Here is a 6,259-nt window from a genome sequence, read left to right as displayed (position 1 = left end):
AAATGCATATTTTGTCCATGTTTATACAACATTTAGCATGATATTTTGCATGTTCAGCACCAAACAAGTACACAATTTCAATCTTTTGTTCACCATGGGCTTTTATTTCATTCTAGGTCTAAACAAGAGAATATGGAGACATTTTAAAGAAAAACAGATCAACTTGCTAAACCTGAGCACAATCATGGCTCACAATGGCCATGGTGGCATATTAGCACAACCGTTGTCCACATCCATCATGACCATGACCAAGCTGTGTCAGTATGGAGCCATAAAAAATAGCACAGAAGTCACAATGGTCTCCACAACAGCCATTAAATCATAATGACCGTGGCCAATCCACACAACACAGAGACAAACCATTCCAAGATATCACTTGCAGCCTAAATGACAAAACTTACTCACCACGGCCACCAAAACAGCCATGGTGAGGCTGTAGTGGACTCAGGTGATAAATACACATAGGTTTTACAATGAAAGGGAGGATTCTTTTGTCCAATTTAGGAGAAATGGCCTGATTTTTGGAGGCCTGGGTGGCTAGAGATAAATTTTATCATCAATTAAGCAGATTCCAATAATTTTCTCAAGGAAGATTCAACGTATATCAATAGTGGAGAGAGCACGAAGAGATTTGGCATTTTCTTGACTATCTTATGATCTTCTCAACGTCACCCATTGGTGACCTATTTGAGGGAGTTAGTTTAGGAATTCTTTTGTGATTCTTTTCCTCTAGATGATTATTATTCATTGATTTATACTTCTACATCCATTAGAGGACTCCAATTCGAGGGGAATTACATGTCAATGTACCTTGACTTTTATTTGTGAATTCCTTTTAGCAATCTATTAATCTTTCTAGTTAATTTGGATTCATTGCATGATTGTTTGATGATTATTTCATTGATGTTGTGAAGAAGAGATTCCAGTTCATTAGAGAACCCATGCTTTGTTAGATCTGTGCATGCACTTAGATATTAGGTATTGCTAGATTTTTGGATTAGGGTTTGATTAGCCCTTCTAGTGGTGTTCTTGAACTTAAGGTAGCTATAGGAGGCTAGGGTGGAAGAGATTACATCTTAAGTTCCTAGTATTTTAGACCTGGGTTCCAAGAGAATTGGACCAGTAGGCCCTTGAATTTTCTCGGTCCAATACTTGATCGAATTGCCACCTCTTAATGCTATTTCACAAGTGATTATTGAGCGAATCGTCATACGCTTATCCAACACCTTCCAATTGCACTTAATAATCCTCAACTATATTTTATTAATTAATTTATAGAACTAAAATTAAGAAAAACCTTAGACGTTCAAGCTACTGATTAAGCGAAAAGGAAGTAATATGAACCTCTCGCTATTCCTTGAGTAATACGACCCTCATGCTCACCTAGGAGTTGTTACTTGATGACCCATGCACTTGAGGTGTATACACACGTAAAGCGTGTTGTGAAGGGTATAAAATTGTGGCACTTTCTAGTGAGCGTAGTTCTGTAATTCAAAATAATTTATATTTAAAGCTCAAGAGCTATAGCAGCTTCCCATCCCTTGTGCAATTGGCACTGTGAACTTTAATTGGGCTTTATGTGATCTTCGTGCTAGTGTCAACTTGTTGCCATTATTGGTGTCCAAAAAGTTTGAGATGGGTAGATTGAAGATGATGACAATCTCTTTGTACCATCTATATCAGTCAGTCAAATATCCAATAGGTATCCTCAAAGATGTGCTTATCAATGTTAGTTAGTTCTATATTCTTGTAGATTTTGTTGTGTTAGAGATAAAGGAAGATCCCTAGATCCCCATTACTTTCGGTAGTTCATTTTTAACTACTACATGTGCAACTATTGATGTTAAAATTGTGAACTTTCTTTAACTATTGGGATGAAAGAGTTTAATTTTATTTATATAACACTATCAAGAAACCTTTTGTTGAATGCTCTTGTTGTACGGATGGTATACTTGAACAGGTTAATAGGTAAGAGATGCCCAAGCACTATTCAAGGAATCCATTCGAACATTATTTGGTTCATAATGAGTTGAGTCATGAGAATATGCACATTTCTTCGAAGCACAACCTTTAATTCAACCCTAAAAGGCTAATATTGAAGAGTTAAGATTAGAAAACTTAAGTATTCCTATGCAGAAAAAGGTACTTCAAGTAAAACTTAACCCACTCACTCCTCTCCTTAAGTATGAATTTCTTGGGACCAACTCTACTTATCATGTGATCATCAATACCAACCTTAGTAAGTTCAAAATTGAAAATTTACTTCAAGAATTAGTCAAAAAGCTATTGTTACACCATAGATGTCATTAAAGTATTGCTTTGCATGCATAGAATTATTTTAAAATAACTATAAGCCATCATTAGAAACTTAAGGATAATTAAATCCAAAGATTAAAGAGGTAGTGAAAAGGAAGTACTTAAGTTATTAGATGTCACGTTGATCTACTCTATTTCAGATAGTGAGTGAGTTAGTCTAGTAATGTAGTTCCTTAGAAAGGGGCTATGACTATTGTGAAAAATGAGAACAATGAATTAATCCCAATAGTCATGGGGTGGAGAATGTGTATTGATTGTAGAAAATTAAACAAGACCACCAGAAAAGATCACTTTCCACTCCCTTTCATAGATCAAATGCTTCAAAGGCTAGCTAAGCACTCTTGTTTTTGCTATTTGGATGGTTATTTGAGTTTCTATCAAATTCCAATTCATTTCTATGTCAAAGAAAAGACCATGTTTATATGTCTTTATGGAACCTTTGCCTATAGAAGGATGCCTTTTGGTCTTTGTAACGCTCCTATTACATTTCAATGTTGCATGCAATTGATATTTTCATATTTTATTAAGAACATCATGGAATTTTCATAGGTGATATTTTGGTTTATGGTAAAAATTTCAATAACTATTTACAAATTTGTCATAAGTGCTATAGAGATGTGAAGAGGTAAATCTTATGCTAAACTTGGAAAAGTGCCACTTTATGGTACATGAACGCATAGTGTTGGGACACCTAGCCTATGAATGTGGGATCGAGGTGGATAAAGTGAAAATTAAATTTATTGAGAAATTGCCACAATCCTCATCAGTGAAGGTTGTGCACGGTTTCTGAGGCCTTGCTAGCTTCTATTAACATTTTATCAAAGACTTTTCAAAAATTACTAAACCCTTAACTAACCTATTAATTAAGGATGTTCCATTTAATTTTGATCAACCTGTTTGGATGGTTTTGTTGGTTGAAGGAGGCATTAATCTCAACTCAGTTTTCCAAACACCATATTAGAACTTACCTTTTGAAGTCAAGTGTGATGCTAGTGATTAGTCAATTGAGGCACTTTTGGGACAAAGGTAAGATAAGAAGATGCATGCCATTTACTATACAAGTAAAAACCTGGATGAATGACGTGTAAATCAATTAGGCTACAACTAAAAAGAAGTTGCTAGTAGTCATTTTCACCTTTGACAAGTTCAAGTCCTATCTTCTTGGATCCAAGACAATTGTACATATGGACCACTTAACAATCAAATATATGCTAAGTAAGAAAGATACAAAACCAAGGCTGGTCAAATGGATACTCCTGCTAAAAGAGTTTGATCTTAAGGTAAGGGATAAGAAAGGTTCAAAAAATTTAGTTACAAATCATTCATCAATATTGCATGAAGATACAATCCCAAAGAAGTTAATGATATATCTTTTGACGACTCTTTCCCAGATGAACATCTCATGGTTGTTTCCTTGATGAAAGCTCCATGGTATGGCTACCTAATGAACTATCTTGCATGTAATATTTTCCCACCATAACTCAACTTTTATCAGAGTAAAAGGTTCCTTGTTGAAGTGAAGCATTTTGTTTAGGACAAACCATTTCTTTATTGATGTGGCATTGAGGTCATTTATAGGAGACGTATCCCAAAGGATGAAATTGGTGACTTCTTATTTCACTACCACTCTTCCGCTTATGGACGACATTGAGGCACTTCAAAAATAGTAACTAAGATCCTCCAAGCCGGATTTTATTCGCCATATGTCTTCATGGATACTAGAAAATATGTATTAGCATGAAATCATTGTCAAAGAACTAGCAACATCTTCCATAGTAACGACATTCCCATGAACAACATCCTAGAAGCAGAGATTTTTAATGTATAGGGAGTTAACTATATAGGATCATTCCCATCTTCATGCAAATACAAGTATATCTTAGTATATGTGGACTACATCTTGAAATGGGTTGAAGAATGACCAAAATGATGAACAATACAAGAAGTTCTTGGGTCTATTCAAGCAGTTGCACATCAACATCCCGTTTGTGGAGGCATTGTCTCAATTGCCTCAGTATGCAAAGTTTCTTAAGGACCTCTTGACCAACAAGAAGAAGTTGGAGGAGAGTGCATCTGTGAGTTTAGATTCTTCATGTTCGGCGGTGTTGCAAAAGAATATGCCGAACAAGAAGAAGGACCCAGGAAGCTTCATCATCCCGTGCGACATTGGTGACTTGGGTGAAGAAAAGGCACTGGCGGATTGCAGGGCTAGTATCAATGTCATGACTTATACTTTCTTTCAAAAGCTAGGTTTGGGAGAGCCTAGGCCCACTCGGATGACACTTTAATTGGCAGGCCGAGTGGTGAGACATCCGAGAGGCATCATTAAAGACATACTTGTAAAAGTTGACAAGTACATATTTTATGTGGACTTTGTAGTGTTGGATATTGATGAGGATATCGATATCCTACTGATACTTGGGAGGTCATTCTTGTGTACTTCCAAGGCCTTCACTGACATGGACAGCGGGGAGTTGACTTTATGAGTTGGTGATGACAAGCTTACATATCGCCTCGTCGAAGCCATGAGACATTCTTTAGACTTTTATGATGCTCTTTACTTTCTTGCCACTACCGATGAACTAATAGATGAATATGTACAGGAAATGATGAATCCGGACCCATATGAAGGGGTGCTAGATCAAGAAGTGGAGAATGAAAAAGTCTTGATGCTTGGTCTAGAAGACAAGGTGCAACCTACCCTGGGGATCATGAAGAAGATGATCCAAAAAATGAACCGAGCAAAGAGACGCCACAAGAAATGCCCAAAGGCTAATGGGGATGTGCAAGAATGGAGTAAGGGTAACGAACCCTCATGTGGTAACATGCTCGATAACTCCTCCTCTACCCTCAAAAGATTATGCTCATCATGCTTTCAGGTTATGGATAAGAGGAAAATCTTCATCCATGAGCCCCATGAGGTAAGAAGAGGTAAATAAAGCTAAGTAACTTTCAACAAGCGCTTCTTGGGAGGCAACCCATGTCTTTACTGTTTTTCTAGGTTTTAGTTTAGTACTTACATCAATAAGTGCTCAAGTGTTGGTGTCTTGATTTTTACATGCAATTGCTATGTTTTTCTTGTGGATTATCAGTGTATTTGTGGGCTTAATTGTGGTTAGCGAAGTTCATGGTCGTTTGAGCATGTCTTTCATGATTCTCTGGTCAATTTTGCATAGCAAATGAAGGTTCTGTATATGTTTAAGTGTGCAAAATTTTCTGCAAAATCTGTAATTTTTTCTAAGTCATCTAGAGAAGACACACAACCGTGTGGGATTTCCACATAGGCATGTGTTTCTATTCAGAGCTCAACTTCTCTATCCCGAGAAGACAAAGGGGGGCATGAATGCCTTGTGAATGACCTTGTGATGGTCACACACCCATGGGTAATCTCCACACAGGCGTGTGTTTCTTTGCAGAGTTCAGAACTCTATCCCCAGAAGGCATAGGGGCATCTTCTTGCCCCTGTGGATGACCCTATGAACTACACACTGGCGTGGGTAATTTCCACACGCTCGCGTGAAACTCTCCTGAGAAGATCTCCTCCATCCTGAGAAGACACAGGGAGTGTGAGTGCCCCTGTGAATGGCCCTCTGAAGATCCATGCCCGTGTGGAATTTCCACACAGGGCGTGTGAAACACTTAGACAAATTTGTCAAATGGACAGATAAGCCACAGGGGTGTGTGGGTGCCCATGTGGGTCAGGTACACAGGCATGGGGAATTTTCACATGCTCGTGTGGATGTGTTCAGAGGTGAAGTGTTCTATCCCGAGAGCACACAAGGCCATGTGAGTGGCCCTGTAAAGCTCTCCTGTGGAGTCATATGGGTGTGGGTAATTTCCACACGCCCGTGTGGATGTACAAAACTCAAAAGGCCGCAAATCTTCTTTATAAATCACTTGCACCTTTTCATTTTCACACTCCCAAAACACTCAGAGAACACAT

This window comes from Dioscorea cayenensis, chromosome 4 (assembly GCF_009730915.1).
Source record: "Dioscorea cayenensis subsp. rotundata cultivar TDr96_F1 chromosome 4, TDr96_F1_v2_PseudoChromosome.rev07_lg8_w22 25.fasta, whole genome shotgun sequence".
NCBI classification, from domain to species: domain Eukaryota; kingdom Viridiplantae; phylum Streptophyta; class Magnoliopsida; order Dioscoreales; family Dioscoreaceae; genus Dioscorea; species Dioscorea cayenensis.
The sequence above is the reverse complement of the archived record's forward strand: the minus strand, read 5'-3'. Positions refer to the sequence as shown.